We start from the raw sequence: 17,975 nt of genomic DNA on the forward strand, positions 1-17,975 counted from the left end.
TTGCTTCAAATAGGCCAGGTACCGCAGAATAAACCACACATGATTCCACACACACATGAAGTCTTCCAAAGCAGAAGGAATTCAGAAGCAGAGGGTAGAAAGGCAGTTCCTGGGGTGTGGAGATATGTCGGTCAAAAGTAATGTCACTAGGAGGAGGAGGCCCTGACGACTCACTGTACAGCGTAGTGTCCCAATAGATAACAATATAACGCTTGAGAATTTCTAAGGGAGGAGAGCTTAAACATCTACAAAAGGGTTAGTGAGTGAGGTGGTAGGTATTTAATTAGCTTCATTTAACTTCATATTGTATGTCTAGACCAAAAATCACATAGACATTCACAGTTCCTGTGTGTGGAGCTTAATAAAGATGAATGTGCTAGTGTGGGAACAGAGGAGCACGTCTGTGGGCCAGGGGGCAGCTAATACAGAGCTGAAGCCAGGAAGAAGCACTGACCAGAGCGAGCCTTGGTAACAGCCATAGAACAAGGAGAGAGCTGAGAAGATGGCTCCTGACCCTCCAGGCTGAGGGTGAAGGGAGGGCTGGGCACAGGCCCAGTGCACTTCAGCTGGCTAGCATGAGGGGATGCCAGGGCAGCTCAGTTTAAAGTCTGTCTTTCCCTGGTGCTCATGGAAGAAGATCAACTGCTAAAAAGTAAGTGGGAAAGGTCATGTTGACAAAGGCACTTGAAGACAGCAGTGAGGGTTTGGAATTGTGTGTGAGAACGAGGGCTAAAAGACCATGCAAAGGACGGTCTCTCCTGATGCTCCATTGAACAGCAGGACCATGAGGTTTCAGTGGTGTGCATCTTCCAGCCGGAACTCCAGGTGTTAGGTAATCTACAAAGGTTAAAAGTCAGGAGATGCAAAGAGTTGGAGGGAGATGTCTCAGGCCTGGATCCCAACAAGGGAACCACAGTAGAAGTCAGGGCCTCGTCAGCTTTAACTGTCAGCTTGCCACAGCCTGGAGTAAGAAGGAAATCTCAGTGGAGGAGCTTGCTTAGGTCATACTAGCCTGTGGGCATGTCTGTGGGGACTTGTTTTGATTGCCTTAATTGATGTAGGTGGGCCCAGCCCACTGTGAGCAGATAGTCACGCATTTCATGAGAAAGCCAGCACAGTGTGGTTCTCAGTGAGCCAGTAAGCAGCATTCCTCCATAGTTCATGCCTCAGGTTTTGGCTTTGAGTTCCTGCCTGGACCTCCCTCAGTGATGGACTGGGACATAGAAGTGTGAGTCAAAATAAATCCTTTCCTCCCCTATGAAGCTAGAACAGGCTCTCGAGGTCACCTTAAAGGACTCTCAGATTCACTCCATTAGAGGGAGAAGTTGGGGAGGAGCTGTCACAGAGCCATAATAGCCAGAGCAGCCACCACCAGCAGAGGGACAATGACAGTGACCAGGAGAGAAAGAGACAGACACCACCATCACTTGTGTGCTTTCTCTGTTCTGACACCCACAGGATAGAACACTAGGGACAAGAAGAGGTCACACAGATCTCAGGATGAGTGGGGAAGGAAGGTGCAGAGGAGAGGGCACAGGAGCAGGTGGGACCTCATGTGCCCAGAGGCCAGCCTGCAGTGCAGGCCATAAGGCTGGAAGAGCCAGGCTCCAGTCAGAGGGACGCTGGGCCCACTCTCCGCCAGCCATGGCGCTCAACCCTGCTGCTGGACTCCCCCCACCCCAGCCCCCGTTGATCTCTGCCCCTGTCTTCAGCTCCTGTTTCCTGTCATCTACTGACTCATTGAAATTCCTTCCAGTTATTAGAGTTTTAGGTATTCTACTTGGATTCTTTAATGAATAATCTGCTACTTTCAGTTTTGTAATCTTACTCTTCACTCATCTTTCCGAAAGATGTTTCTCTCTTAGCTGGTATATCTGGTGTTTTATTTCCACACCTAACAATTGCAGTGACTGAAGTCCTTTCTGGGCTGTGCCTCCTCGGTACACATTCTATCTGCCAAGTGCTATTTCGTGAATGAAAATATGTAGAATGTGCTGCAATGAGAGAGAATAAGCCAAACATAGATAAGTCATGGAACTGTACTGCAAACCAGTCAAGAAAAATGTGAGCAGAGGGCTGCAGGAAATGATGGGTCATACAGCAGTCTGTTTAGGGGAAGGGGTCGGTTTGCATTGTCTCTGTAAGTCAGTGAGGTGGTCCCAGAGGGGTGTGCTCTCGGGAGAATGCCGATGGCTTTAATGGCGGTCTCCTTGGCGTATTTTGAATAAGATGCAGTCATGCGTCTTCAGAACCAGCATTTCTTCTTCATTCACAGTAGAAATGGTATTTAAAGGCTGGTTGCTATGCTATAAACCTACCCAAGATGTTCACTTGCTGTTGAAGTAAAAAAGTTAATTCTTGGGCTGCATGCCTAAGTGGGAAAACATAGGTGAGTTCCCACTCTGTCTCCTCTCGGTCTTCCTGGTGCACCCTTCTCTGTGTCCCAGAAGCCGCTGCTGAGGACCTGTGGGCACAGGCCACACACCATACCCGAGGTCTGTAAGAGCAGGGCTTGCTCATGCTCTGCTCACTTCCAGGGAAAGCCATGACAAGGGCTGTGTGCTTCACTGCCACAGCTGGCTCCTAATGACTGCTCTTTGGACCTGCGAGTGTTTCCCCTGGGCCAACCACCGTTTAAAGTATTTTGTAGTCTAAAATAATTTAATTCTGGCTAGAATTAAACCTCTGACCCAATTTAGTTTAATTTTCCCTCTTCTGGAGTCATCATTTGTCACCGTCAGTCTTCCGGTCACTGCCTCGTACCTGCTTATCTCCCAGGGCCGAGGTGTGCTCGAAGCACAGGGTGACCTTTATATGGCAGATACCAGCTTTCATCTCTCTGGCTCCTTAGAGACACGGACTGTGAGATGGGCTGGCACTGATCACCAGCCTTGCAAAGGCCTGCATCCTCCTTTCTACGTCTGCTCTCTAGGGAAGGGATGGGAGTTTTTATTACTGGTGAACCTTAGCGGTGACCTGAAACTTGGTAATGAGCACTCGGTGCCTATTTTATCATTCCATGATTACAGTCCATTTTCATGCCATGGAGGCTGTTAGCTGCCCCACTTGAAGCTTTTTAGAAGCCTTTTTCTGTATGTTCCAATCTCTGTCTCCTTGTTAGGGTTGAGCCAGGCTCCTGAAAGGCTTCCTGAAGCAGCAGTCCATGCATCTGTGAGTCGCAGGTCCATGCCCACCATGTTTCTTCTTCCACACTTGGTTGTAGTTGTAGCACCACTGGATGGGTCATGCAACCCTTCCATACTTAGCACAGACCCTAAGGAGCCACTAGCTGTTCTGATTTATAATTATTTAGGATTTTGCGCATGCACCACTAAAACCAAACCAAACCAAAACAAAAACCAGCTAAGTTTTTTGTGTATCATGCATATGATTTAATTTTTACATTCAATATGCATTTTAGGTGAATAGCCTGCCTATTTTAAACCAATATATTAGTAAGCAGTTTAAATCACTCCTGTGTTAATAATTTGTAACTGTGGCCTCTTAGCAAAATGACCTCATTATTATCTTCACATCCTGTTTCCTCTGATTAACTTAATTACTAAAAGGGGAAAAATCCTTCAGTTACGCCTTTTTAAGCTACAGAAAGCTGTATCTTGGCATCCATCTTCAGTCATGTCTGCCAGCGCTCTCCTTTGTAGCTGTAATTGGATCCTATGCGTCAGACCAACAAGAGAAAGGAGCACAGTGCTGGCTCTGTTGAAGTAGAACGCCCATTATTAGATTTATAATAACAAATACATAATAACAGGCAATGATTATAGTCTCTAGAACAAGCCCATAGAGCTGCTGAAAAATGAAAAAGGGGTGTGAGTGGGGATGGGGGGGGGCGTTCCTGTCTGTCAGCAGAGCCTCTTCACTCAACCAACCTGAAGGCTGTCAGGGTGATCTTACACTGGCCAAGAACTCCACTGGTCTAACCCTTCTTGACCCAATAAGCAGGCTGGCTCTCTGGCACAGAGACAGTTTGCTGGGTTTGGTGTTTTCTGGCATGTTCATATTAGTCTGTGTAAAAATCACAGCCTGGTGTCTTCCACAGAGAATGCACTGTCCTGTAGGATAACTATCAAGCCTAAGATGACTGGGTCTCAGGGTTCCATGTTGTATTAATCAGGTATATTGGCAGGTGACTAAGGCAGGCTGGTGCAGTCTCATGATTTAATACTGAGCCTCCTATTGAGGAGTCAGCTGGAGAGATGCTGGAGAGAAAACTCTGACATTCAGGTTTAAATTGAGAGAAAATGAGAAACCAGATAAAGCCAGGCAAAAAACAAATTAATTCACTCAGAACCCCTCCCTGCCTTTTCAGTGGAATTCACAGAAATTCTCTCCTGGAAAAGATTGGGACACCTTTTGGAGCAACCACATATTTGTGTTCAAATATAGGAAGGCAGGACCAGTGCCGTACCATACTCCAGCAGAGCCCTCACGTTCTGAGAGCTTTAGAAGAACATCCCTGAACACCGGCCCCCTTCATGTGCTCAGCAGTCATCTTCCCCAGACCTTCTTCCCAGGAAAGGATAAACAGGCTCAGACTCAGACGAACCAGCTTGATCCTGTTCACAGGCCCTGTATCCTATGGATAAACAAAGTGATCCCGAGGTAGAGCTGAGGCGTGAGGCAGTTATGGACTCATGCATGTCTTCCGGGCATAGGGTTGTTAGTAAAGGAGAAACTCCTGAGTGCGGCTGGGTCTACCAACGTCCTGTCCCTTCCTCGGTCCCCCAGGCAGAAGAATGTTAAATTCATGAGTCTTTCATCTAATCCTCCTGCCCTTGAATCCTGCCTGATCTTGAATAAGCTCCTGGATATCTGGGCACCTCCAGGTCATGTGTATTAAAGGACCATTTCGGGATATCCTTTCTTCCTTCCCTGGCTCTACAGATGATTTCGTTAGTGACCAGATCGTTGGGGACAGCAATGACTATCAGATATTCCACCAGTTCAATAGGGTTTACACTCTAAGGAGTGTCATTATACTGGAGGTGGCAGATCTGTACACAAGGAGTTAGACGGAGTTAGAAACAACACATTTGGTTAGTGCTGTGATCTCTGAGCTTAGGATGCTGTCTGACATATCTCCATACTTAATACACGTTTGTCGAATGAATGGATACATTTGAAATAATGAGGTTGGCTAAAGAAAAAGCAGGATTCATATACAGCATTCATTATGCAATAATGAGTAAGGAAAACAGATTCATTTTAACTTGAAAAGTTAAAAAAAAAATTTAACAAGTAAGAAATTGGACTGGGCCTTGAAGAATTAAATCATCTTTGTTAGAGTGGGAGAGAGTCCTGCTGGCTGATGCATGCTCATGAGCAAGGCAAGGGCCCCTCTAAGAAACGCCCACCCAGAAAGCGGTGACCCTTGGCCAGCTGTAAGGAGGGGCGTGGAGTATGAGGACAGGAAAGCATCGCTGAGCCATGGTTCTCCAAGGGTAGTGATGCACTTAATCATGCAGAGGTGTAAACTGTGTTAGATAGCTAGAGGACCAGTCACTCTGGTGTGCTGTGTGGGGTGGACCAAGCAGGCAGATGGGAAGATCCAGAGACTGTGGTATGAGGGAAATTGATGGGGATGTCAACAGAGGTAAAGTAGATATCAAGGACAGGAGGTCAGGATGGGGAGCGGCAGAGCTCAGCAAAGACCAGGTTAAAAATGTGAGTGGACTGCAGACAGACCACCCTAGTTCTAGCTGAGGCCAGCAGCAGATGACACTTCATTGTGGTCAGAAAAAGTGAAGCAAGAATATGCTGGTGACATTTCAGAGGAAAAGGGTGCCACAGAAGACAATGGGAAGGCTGCCCAGAGAATAGGAGGAGAGCAAAGTTCCACCAAGGTGACTAAGGAACAAGCCTCTGAAAGTGCCCCGCGATTTCTGTTTCCTTCCTCCCAACTCCTGCACATCAGGGAAGAGGCCCACAGGCCTGGCTTTCTCCTGGCTTTCTGGATGGAGACCCTCCCCTTTCCACCACCCACTAATAACTGATAACACTACATGGCTTGTGCCTGCCCTGCTGTTGGGACGTGGATGCTGGTTACAGCCTTCTTTCTTTGCTGAAGTTCCATTTACTCGGGCTCTCTCCTGTTTTTCTCCTCTGCTCTGACTTTTTACTGTATTTGTATTGCTGGATGATTGGCCTACGCAGTGTCTCTCCAGAGCCTCACTACAGCCACAGTAAATATCAGGTATCAGTTAGTTGGCCATTCCTCTCCCTCCAGTGCTCACGCCGTCTTTCCCTCATCCCTGCCTTGTTATTTTTCATGGTCCTTGCTATCAGACACAGAGCTTCCCTCGTACTAGACAAACACTTGACCCCTGAGCCAAATCCCAGCCCCCAAAGTGTTGCTTGATTGAGCATCCTTGATTCTCAGTTTCACATACAGTATGCTGTGATAGCATGTGAAGCTGATGTCAGGGAGAGGCACATTAGGGACTAAATTTAACAGACCTTTGGGTTTCCTCTCTATGTAAAAGCATCCTGAAGGCTGTGAGGTCAGAACACAGGAACTTCATATATGATTGGCACTATATTGTGTGTAATTAAGTAAAACAGTGACTTCTTAGAGGCACACTTTATCATTTCAGAAAAGGCGAGGATGAGGGTGAAGTCTTGTCCGTGGAAATAGCTTCTAGAAGCAGTAATTGTTTGGGATGGGTCTTGTGGGGTTGGTAGGGTTTAAACCAGGAAAGGAGGAAGGTTAGCTGGTAGGCAAGACACCAGGAGCAGGACTGGAGTCAGCCTGAGAACACGGCACAGGGCCTGGCTGTAGGTCGTTTCTGGGTGTGTGGCAGGTAACCATAAAGAGCCGAAGCTGTGGGATGCAGTTGGTAGCTGGCATAGGAGGGGCTTCCACATACAAACTATAAATAACTAGAGCAGTGGCTATAGAGAAGTAAGTTGGCATGTTGCATAGAAGGACGGGGCAGAACCAGGCTGCCTTACTATAGACTCTTCAGAACACTTCCATCTTCTGCTCAAGCAAATGTTTTTCTTTTTAAGAAAATGCGCTGTACATTTGAAATCATTTTTTTCAAGCATTCTGCCAACTGAGCTGTATCCCCAGCCATCATCGTACTCTTTTTATATCGAAGTGTTCAGTTCACTGAATACATTACCAGTGTGAGGCTGAGGATACAGCTCAGTAGACAAATGCTTGCCTAGCATAGATGAGACCCTAAGTTCAATTCCCAACATAGTTAAAAAAAAAAAACACCCAACTTACTAGTTTTAATAAAAGTCCAAGTAGCCAGTTTGCAGTTTTCCTTCTAGACTGAAAGGGATTGATAAAAATAGAAGGACTTTGGTCTAAGATGTTGTTGAATTTTAAAAATATTTATTTACTTTGGTTAAATAAGTAGGTTTGAAGTAGGGTGTCATGTAGCCCAGGTTGGCCTTGAACTCTTGATTTTCCTGCCTCCAAATCCCAGGTGCCAGACAGAGGTTACATCATGAGCCTCTACCCCCTGCCATCTCATTCATTCTTAAGCTTGTGTTTAATTTTTAGCTTGTGTACTAAGTACTCACGTGGCGTCTAGTCTCTACCCATGCAAACGCTGATATTTGCCTTAAGTAGTCTTAAGCCATTTTCAAGGGAAAGCGATTTCCATCCTGGGCTGTCCTGATTTATGTACCGCTGCATTTGGAAATAATTTCATTACATAAAGAGCAAAACATTTTTCTCAAATACAATGGAGTGTCAAGGGAAATATTTAAATAAAATCCCTCTTAAAGAGTACTTTAAAGCAAATATAGTAACATATACATGCATTCTGAAATACCATAACTCTGGTTTCCTACTAGGATGTATTAGTACTTCTAACAAAACCTTTTACCAACGAAATATAACTGGGTCACATGCTAATTAGTAATATTTCAGAAGAGGTTATTTTCATCCACCAATTTTCTGTTTCCTTCCATTATTATGAAGTTGTTAAACTGTGCTAAATTTAGAAAACAAGCATTACCTTCTCGTTGGTTCTTGGGTCTGGGTTTTTCCTTCCATTGAAAAGACATTGATTGAGTGCATCCTCCAGGACTGGCACTGCTGGGTGCTGGGACTGAGGCAACTTGGGGTGATGGAACCGACTGGAATGAGGCGGGAGTGAAGGAGTGCGGTGTTTCAGTTGCTCATCAGGCTCCATCCAGTCTTCGGTAGTGGAGGGCATAGTAAGACAAGGCAAATACAGAAGGGCCAGGGCAGGCATTGAAGAGACAGTGGTACTTGAGTTGAATTTTCAAAGATAGAAGAAGGCAGACATTGCAGTAGAAGGCTGGAATCACAGCACTCGAGAGACAGACAGGAGGACCTTGAATTCTATGTCATACTATGACTATGGAGTCAGTCATTGTCTCAAACCCCCCAAAAGTAATGGAAAACAATATAAATCTCTATCTATAGATAGACATATACCCACATATAATACAAATTATATAACAATATATTACATATTAATATGTAATATTTATTTACCTTTTAAATGAATATTTCCATTCATAAGCATCGTTGAGTTACAAGACTTAGGGAAGCTTAGGATTTTGTTCTTGGTACTTTACTTTCGAAAACAAGCCTTGTGGGAAATTCCTGTCAAGTTGTTTCAGCTTGTATTCTTCTAAGACTAGTATATACAGAATTAACTACAGAGTATGAAAACTTTTTAAAAAATGGATTCTCGAAGTTGGCACTCAAGGTGTCTTAACAATTTTTTCCCTTTTAAATGTGAAGCTATGTCTTAGAACACTTCAGTGACAGGTGATTTGGTCTACTAAGGAATCCAGCTCAACAGCTTAAATAGTTCAGACCACAAAGTTAACAACAGGTTACATTACATCTTAAAACAAACTTTCTAAGGCCTCTTGAAACAAGCCTACTGTCTCATGATATAAGCAGAAGGAGCCGGGCGATGGTGGCGCACGCCTTTAATCCCAGCACCCGGGAGGCAGAGGCAGAGGCAGGCGGATTTCTGAGTTCGAGGCCAGCCTGGTCTACAGAGTGAGTTCCAGGCAGCCAGGGCTACACAGAGAAACCCTGTCTCGAAAAACCAAAAAAAAAAAAAAAAAAAAAAAAAAAAAAAAAAGCAGAAGGAAAGTTTATCTCCCCTTAATTTTCATGCCACACAGATGCTAACAAAATGTGAACAAAAATAAACAAAACTCCTTGGAGAAGCATCATCAGAGGGAAGGAAATGAACACGGAGCTCGTGGTTCTTACGCTGACTCTTCGTCTACTTCTCCCATGCTCGCCGTGTCCTCGTCTCCTCCGAGGGCAAGCATTTCTTCAGCTATAGCAGCACTAGCTTCGACCAAAGTGAGATCATCTTCATCAGTTCCCAGATCAAGCTTGCTCACCCTGTAGATCCTGTTCTCTTTGTCTAGGGATCTTCCAGAGTGAAGGCAGCAGTCAGGAGTCCAGCTCATACAGCAGGGTGACCTGATCCTTCACAAACCCGCCATTCTGTCAGCCTGGGCCGTAAGGTTTCAACAATGGAGCAGTCCAGTCAGTTCTGTGCTGCCGTGTCACCCATTGTTGAGTTTTCTTTGAGGGCTTGGGCTTTCTTGATTCTTTTGTGTTTGCTGTTCACCCACATGTACTGTGATGAGACCACTTAGGGATGCCGCCAATCACTCGGACCCTTCCGACCTTCCCTCCAAGATGTCGTTCATACTTTTGCAGAGGTTCTTCACACTTTGTCTTTTTTCTCTTCCTGTTTTCTTTGGCTCTTCTTAGTCTTCTGCGATTTCCAGTCCTTCTTTGGTAACTGACACTGTAGTCTCACCCTAGCCCTCAGCTGTGCACATATACTCATCAGTGGGCTCAGTCGAGTGGGTCACTTCTAAACCACGGTGTCAGAGATGTTCCATGAAAGCCAAGTTAGCTACTTGGTCCTTGGTCTCAGCTGAGATAAAGTGGACGCACTTCTGGTTTCCCTTCGTTCTGGTGCCGCAGTCCTTGGGAGGAAGCACCACTTCCCCACAAGCAGATGTGCAGCATCACAACAGCTCTGGCAGTTTCTTCGATTTTGAGTCTTCCTAAATTCCAAGCTTTACAATTTTGAGACCTGCTCATAAAGCCTTTTGTAGTTCTCTTTCCCTTTCCAGTTCAGCGAATAGTTCTAAGCATTTCTTGACCAAATTCTTTCTGATAACTTGCAAATTTTTGCTTTGCTGAAACATTTCATGGGCAATATTTAGAGGGAGAGCCTCAGAACCCCCCACTGTTGTAATGAAATTCAGATACTCAGGAACTAACTTCTCATAGTTACCCGTGATGAAAACTGTGTACGTGCCACTTGATGGCCCTTTTTCTTTCTGTTTCCAAAGAGATGACAAGGAATGTGTCTTGGGACAAGAGAAGGGCTGGGAATTCCAGTTATCCTTCAACAGACAATGCTTTACCACAACATGGTCTTCCCGACCACTTCGTAGGCTCTTGCAGGCCTCACCATATTCTTCTGGATGTCTGGTCCAAACAGGTTTTGTTTCACTTAGTTCTTGATCAATGTACTTTTCCTTAATCATCTTCTTCTACTTGTCACTACCCTTTTCTCCTTTCTCATCAGAACCAGACATTTTCTATTTCTTCTTTTTTTCTCTCTCTTGCTCTTTATCTCCTTTTTCTTCAGCCTCATCATTACTGACTTCCTTCTCTCATTTCTTCTCCACAGAGAGAATAACGGGGCAGGCAGTAAACTGGGAATGTTTCTCCACAACCTTCTCCATCCTCCTTTCCCCCAGACACTCTGGCTTGGTTTCCTTTCACATGTAAAGCAACCTGTGTCCCATGGCCTGTTGGTTCACAGTGTCAGCCTTCACTGTGAATGATGGCCCTACTAAGGACTTCCAGGTGTACAGCCCATCGTCACCATGCCTGGTGACCACAATCACGTCATCAGCAACTAAACAGGCAGAGTAAAAGGCAACACCAAAGTGGCCAGCCATGGAGACATCTGCTCCAGCCTGCAAAGCCTCCATGACGGCCTTGGTGCTAAATTGGCAATAGTGCCAAGGTTAGCCTTGGTCATCCCGGTTCCGGTGTCCATAACAGTGAGGGGTTGGCCTTGTTTCTGGGGATGAGGTTAACAGGCAGGTCCTTCCCAGAGTGATAACTAGGATCTACCACACTCTCATCGCTGATCTTACCCAGAGCATCTGATGAATTTGAAATACACTCCCTCAAAAAAAAAAAAAAAGTCTTTGTTTGAATAGAAAGTATTGATGAACAAGGACATTAACGGGAAAATTTTTGCCTTAAAGGGAAAAGTCTTTTTTTTTTGATTTTTAATATTTTTATTACATATTTTCCTCAATTACATTTCCAATGCTATCCCAAAAGTCCCCCATAGCGCCCCCCACTTCCCTACCCACCCATTCCCATTCTTTTGGCCCTGGCATTCCCCTATATTGGGGCATATAAAGTTTGCAAGTCCAATGGGCCTCTCTTTCCATTGATGGCCGACTAGGCCATCTTTCGATACATATGCAGCTAGAGACAAGAGCTCCGGGGTTCTGGTTAGTACATCATGTTGTTCCAACAATAGGGTTGCAGATCCCTTTAGCTCCTTGGGTACTTTCTCTAGCTTCTCGATTGGGAGCCCTGTGATACATCCAATAGCTGACTGTGAACATCCACTCCTGTGTTTGCTAGGCCCCGGCATCGTCTCACAAGAGACAGCTATATTTGGGTCCTTTCAGCAAAATCTTGCTAGTGTATGCATTGGTGTCAGCGTTTAGAAGCTGATTATGGGATGGATCCCTGGATACGGCAGTCTCTAGATGGTCCATCCTTTTATCACAGCTCCAAACTTTGTCTCTGTAACTCCTTCCATGGGTGTTTTGTTCCCAATTCTAAGAAGGGGCACAGTGTCCACACTTTGGTCTTCATTCTTCTTGAGTTTCATGCGTTTAGCAAATTGTATCTTATATCTTGGGTATCCTAAGTTTTGGGCTAATATCCACTTATCAGTGAATACATATTGTGTGAGTTCCTTTGTGATTGTGTTACCTCACTCAAGATGATGCCCTCCAGGTCCATCCATTTGGCTAGGAATTTCATAAATTCATTCTTTTTAATAGCTGAGTAGTACTCCATTGTGTAAATGTACCATAATTTCTGTATCCATTCCTCTGTTGAGGGACATCTGGGTTCTTTCCAGCTTCTGGCTATTATAAATAGGGCTGCTATGAACATAGTGGAGCATGTGTCCTTTTTACCGGTTGGGACATCTTCTGCATATATGCGCAGGAGAGGTATTGCTGGATCCTCCGGTAGTACTATGTCCAATTTTCTGAGGAACCGCCAGACTGATTTCCAGAGTGGTTGTACAAGCTTGCAATCCCACCAACAATGGAGGAGTGTTCTTCTTTCTCCACATCCTCGCCAGCATCTGCTGTCACCTGAATTTTTGATCTTAGCCATTCTGACTGGTGTGAGGTGGAATCTCAGGGTTGTTTTGATTTGCATTTCCCTGATGATTAAGGATGTTGAACATTTTTTCAGGTGTTTCTCTGCCATTCGGTATTCCTCAGGTGAGAATTCTTTGTTCAGTTCTGAGCCCCATTTTTTAATGGGGTTATTTGACTTTCTGGAGTCCACCTTCTTGAGTTCTTTATATATATTGGATATTAGTCCCTTATCTGATTTAGGATAGGTGAAGATCCTTTCCCAATCTGTTGGTGGTTTTTTTGTCTTATTGATGGTGTCTTTAGCCTTGCAGAAGCTTTGTAGTTTCATGAGGTCCCACTTGTCAATTCTCGATCTTACAGCACAAGCCATTACTGTTCTATTCAGGAATTTTTCCCCTGTGCCCATATTTTCAAGGCTTTTCCCCACTTTCTCCTCTATAAGTTTCAGTGTCTCTGGTTTTATGTGAAGTTCCTTGATCCACTTAGACTTGACCTTAGTACAAGGAGATAGGAATGGATCGATTCGCATTCTTCTACATGTTAACAACCAGTTGTGCCAGCACCATTTGTTGAAAATGCTGTCTTTCTTCCACTGGATGTTTTTAGCTCCCTTGTCGAAGATCAAGTGACCGTAGGTGTGTGGGTTCATTTCTGGGTCTTCAATTCTATTCCATTGGTCTATTTGTCTGTCACTATACCAGTACCATGCAGTTTTTATCACAATTGCTCTGTAGTAGAGCTTTAGGTCCGGCATGGTGATTCCACCAGAGGTTCTTTTATCCTTGAGAAGAGTTTTTGCTATCCTAGGTTTTTTGTTATTCCAGATGAATTTGCAGATTGCACTTTCTAATTCGTTGAAGAATTGAGTTGGAATTTTGATGGGGATTGCATTGAATCTGTAGATTGCTTTTGGCAAGATAGCCATTTTTACAATGTTGATCCTGCCAATCCATGAGCATGGGAGATCTTTCCATCTTCTGAGATCTTCTATAATTTCTTTCTTCAGAGACTTGAAGTTTTTATTATACAGATCTTTCACTTCCTTAGTTAGAGTCACGCCAAGATATTTTATATTATTTGTGACTATTGAGAAGGGTGTTGTTTCCCTAATTTCTTTCTCAGCCTGTTTATTCTTTGTGTAGAGAAAGGCCATTGATTTGTTTGAGTTAATTTTATATCCAGCTACTTCACCGAAGCTGTTTATCAGGCTTAGGAGTTCTCTGGTGGAATTTTTAGGGTCACTTATATATACTATCATATCATCTGCAAAAAGTGATATTTTGACTTCATCTTTTCCAATTTGTATCCCTTTGATCTCCTTTTGTTGTCGAATTGCTCTGGCTAGGACTTCAGGTACAATGTTGAATAGGTATGGAGAAAGTGGACAGCCTTGTCTAGTCCCTGATTTTAGAGGGATTGCTTCAAGCTTCTGACCATTTACTTTGATGTTGGCTACTGGTTTGCTGTAGATTGCTTTTATCATGTTTAGGTATGGGCCTTGAATTCCTGATCTTTCCAAGACTTTTATCATGAATGGGTGTTGGATCTTGTCAAATGCTTTTTCCACATCTAACGAGATGACCATGTGGTTTTTGTCTTTGAGTTTGTTTATATACTGGATTACGTTGATGGATTTCCGTATATTGAACCATCCCTGCATCCCTGGGATGAAGCCTACTTGGTCAGGATGGATGATTGTTTTGATGTGTTCTTGGATTCGGTTAGCAAGAACTTTATTGAGGATTTTTGCATCAATATTCATAAGGGATATTGGTCTGAAGTTTTCTATCTTTGTTGGGTCTTTTTGTGGTTTAGGTATCAGAGTAATTGTGGCTTCATAGAATGAGTTGGGTAGAGTACCTTCTGTTTCTATTTTGTGGAATAGTTTGTGAAGAACTGGGATTAGATCTTCTTTGAAGGTCTGATAGAACTCTGCACTAAACCCATCTGGTCCTGGACTTTTTTTAGTTGGGAGACTATTAATGACTGCTTCTATTTCTTTGGGGGATATAGGGCTGTTTAGATCATTAACCTGATCTTGATTCAATTTGGTACCTGGTATCTGTCTAGGAACTTCTCCATTTCATCCAGGTTCTCCAGTTTTGTTGAGTATAGCCTTTGGTAGAAGGATCTGATGGTGTTTTGGATGTCTTCAGGATCTGTTGTTATGTCTCCTTTTTCATTTCTGATTTTGTTAATTAGGATGCTTTCCCTGTGCTCTCTAGTGAGTCTGGCTAAGGGTTTATCTATCTTGTTGATTTTCTCAAAGAACCAGCTCCTTGATTGGTTGATTCTTTGAATAGTTTTTCTTGTTTCCACTTGGTTGATTTCACCCCTGAGTTTGATTATTTCCTGCCGTCTACTCCTCTTGGGTGAATTTGCTTCCTTTTGTTCTAGTGCTTTTAGGTGTGTTGTCAAGCTGCTAATGTGTGCTCTCTCTAGTTTCCTTTTGGAGGCACTCAGAGCTATGAGTTTTCCTCTTAGAAATGCTTTCATTGTGTCCCATAAGTTTGGGTATGTTGTGGCTTCATTTTCATTGAACTCTAAAAAGTCCTTAATTTCTTTCTTTATTCCTTCCTTGACCAAGGTATCATTGAGAAGAGTGTTGTTCAGTTTCCACGTGAAGGTTGGCTTTCTATTATTTATTTTGTTATTGAAGATCAGCCTTAGTCCATGGTGATCTGATAGGATGCATGGGACAATTTCAATATTTTTGTATCTGTTGAGGCCTGCTTTGTGACCAATTATGTGGTCAATTTTGGAGAAGGTACCATGAGGTGCTGAGAAGAAGGTATATCCTTTTGTTTTAGGATAGAATGTTCTGTAGATATCTGCCAGATCCATTTGATTCATAATTTCTCTTAGTTTCACTGTGTCCCTGTTTAGTTTCTGTTTCCATGATCTGTCCATTGGTGAAAGTGGTGTGTTGAAGTCTCCCACTATTATTGTATGAGGTGCAATGTGTGCTTTGAGATTTACTAAAGTTTCTTTAATGAATGTGGCTGCCTTTGTATTTGGAGCATAGATATTCAGGATTGATAGTTCCTCTTGGAGGATTTTACCTTTGATGAGTATGAAGTGTCCCTCCCTGTCTTTTTTAATGACTTTGGGTTGGAAGTCAATCTTATCAGATATTAGAATGGCTACTCCAGCTTGTTTCTTCATGCCATTTGCTTGGAAAATTGTTTTCCAGCCTTTCATTCTGAGGTAGTGTCTATCCTTTTCTCTGAGATGAGTTTCCTGTAAGCAGCAAAATGTTGGGTCTTGTTTGTGTAGCCAGTTTGTTAGTCTATATCTTTTTATCGGGGAGTTGAGTCCATTGATATTAAGAGATATTAAGGAAAAGTAATTGTTGTTTCCTGTTATTATTGTTGTTAAAGTTGGCATTTTGTTCTTGTGGCTGTCTTCTTTTAGGTTTGTTGAGGGATTACCTTCTTGTTGTTTCTAGGGCGTGGTTCCTGTCCTTGTATTGGTTTTTTTCTGTTATTATCCTTTGAAGGGCTGGATTTGTGGAGAGATAATGTGTGAATTTGGTTTTGTCGTGGAATACTTTGGTTTCTCCATCTATGTTAATTGAGAGTTTGGCTGGGTATAGTAGCCTGGGCTGGAATTTGTGTTCTTTTAGTGTCTGTATAACATCCGTCCAGGATCTTCTGGCTTTCATAGTCTCTGGTGAAAAATCTGGTGTAATTCTGATAGGCTTGCCTTTATATGTTACTTGGCCTTTTTCTCTTACTGCTTTTAGTATTCTATCTTTATTTAGAGCATTTGTTGTTCTGATTATAATGTGTCGGGAGGTATTTCTTTTCTGGTCCAGTCTATTTGGAGTTCTGTAGGCTTCTTGTATGTTCATGGGCATCTCTTTCTTTAGATTTGGGAAGTTTTCTTCTATAATTTTGTTGAAGAAATTTGCTGGTCCTTTGAGTTGAAAATCTTCATTCTCATCCACTCCTATTATCCGTAGGTTTGGTCTTCTCATTGTGTCCTGTATTTCTTGGATGTTTTGAGTTAGGATCTTTTTGCATTTTACATTTTCCTTGATTGTTGTGCCGATGTTCTCTATGGAATCTTCTGCACCTGAGATTCTCTCTTCCATCTCTTGTATTCTGTTGCTGATGCTGGTATCTATGGTTCCAGATTTCTTTCCTAGGGTTTCTATCTCCAGTGTTGCCTCATTTTGGGTTTTCTTTATTGTGTCTACTTCCCTTTTTAGGTCTAGTATGGTTTTGTTCATTTCCATCATCTGTTTGGATGTGTTTTCCTGTTTTTCTGTAAGGACTTCTACCTGTTTGATTATGTTATCCTGTTTTTCTTTAAGGATTTGTAACTCTTTAGCAGTGTTCTCCTGCAATTCTTTAAGGGATTTTTGTGCTTCCTCTTTATTGTCTTCTGCCTGTTTATCAGTGTTCTCCTGCATTTCTTTAAGTGTGTTATTAAAGTCCTTCTTGAAGTCCTTTATCATCATCAGGAGATATGCTTTTAAATCCGTGTCTAGCTTTTCTGGTGTGTTGGGGTGCCCTGGACTGGGCGAAGTGGTGGTGCTGGGTTCTGATGATGGTGAGTGGTCTTGGTTTCTGTTAGTAAGATTATTACGTTTACCTTTCGCCATCTGGTAATCTCTGGGGTTAGTTGTTATCGTTGTCACTGTTTAAAGATTGGAGCAGAAGCTGTGTTCCACTCACCAGCAGTCCCAAAATCCTGCGGCGGGGGTCGTGGGTAGCTGGCGGGTGTCAGGCAACCCTGCTCTCCCGCTACCCCGGCGCTGATCCGGCCGGATGAGGCCTGTGGCCCTACTCAGGCCGGTTTCTGCTTCCCTAACTAATGCAGTCTCAGGTCCCGCGCAATTGGATTGGAGCAGAAGCTGTGCTCCACTCACCAGAAGTCTTAAGATCCTGTGGCGGGTGTTGTGGGTAGCTGGCAAGTGTCAGCTGACCCTGCGCCCCAGCTGCCCCGGTCAAGGGAAAAGTCTTAACCTTTTCCTCCTCCATTGGTTGGTCTTGGTTCTGGGTTTTATTAATCCCACTGGTTGAGAATAAGGCCACTACCACAATTTAAAGCCAACTTTGAAGCAAGCTTTGATTAAATACTGGCCAGGAGGATGAACTCTGGCCAGGTCCATACTTGGGTTCCCAGGGAATGGCCACAAGTCATGTTTTGCAGGGGCTTAAAAAGGCAAAAGTACCACAAGGCCACCATGTTTCCCATCAGGTCCAATCAGGGGCAAGCATATATCCTGATGCACTTCCTGCCTGCATACCTTCCACCTACATCCAACCAAGGGCAAGTGTACATCCAGATGTGTTTCCTGTCCATGGACCTCCCACCCACATGTGCAGATAGGTCAGCAAACTTGTGTGAAGACGTAGACTGTGGGGCGCCACCCCACATCGTCGCCATTATAAGATGGCGCCGACATCGCCTGCCTCTGGAGATGAACAAGTGATCCGCGCATGTGCTGGCATTAACCGTTCATGGTGCCAGGTGCTCGCCTGACAACGTCACCTCGGGTGACAAGAATTTGGCCTATAGGGAATCGCCACGTCCGA

The 17,975-nt window shown here is 43.8% G+C and overlaps 1 protein-coding gene and 1 pseudogene across 1 annotated transcript in view; one reads left to right on the plus strand and one right to left on the minus strand.

Annotated features, from left to right (window-relative positions):
• Window positions 1-17,975, plus strand: part of Enthd1 (ENTH domain containing 1) — a 119,882-nt gene that overhangs the window by 76,161 nt on the left and 25,746 nt on the right. The gene's annotated exons all lie outside the window — the stretch shown is intronic.
• On the minus strand, window positions 9,235-17,817 carry LOC110310715 (heat shock protein HSP 90-alpha pseudogene; annotated as a pseudogene).

Source organism: Mus caroli, unplaced genomic scaffold (genome assembly GCF_978045245.1).
Source record: "Mus caroli unplaced genomic scaffold, Mus_caroli_1 scaffold_16, whole genome shotgun sequence".
Lineage (NCBI taxonomy): Eukaryota > Metazoa > Chordata > Mammalia > Rodentia > Muridae > Mus > Mus caroli.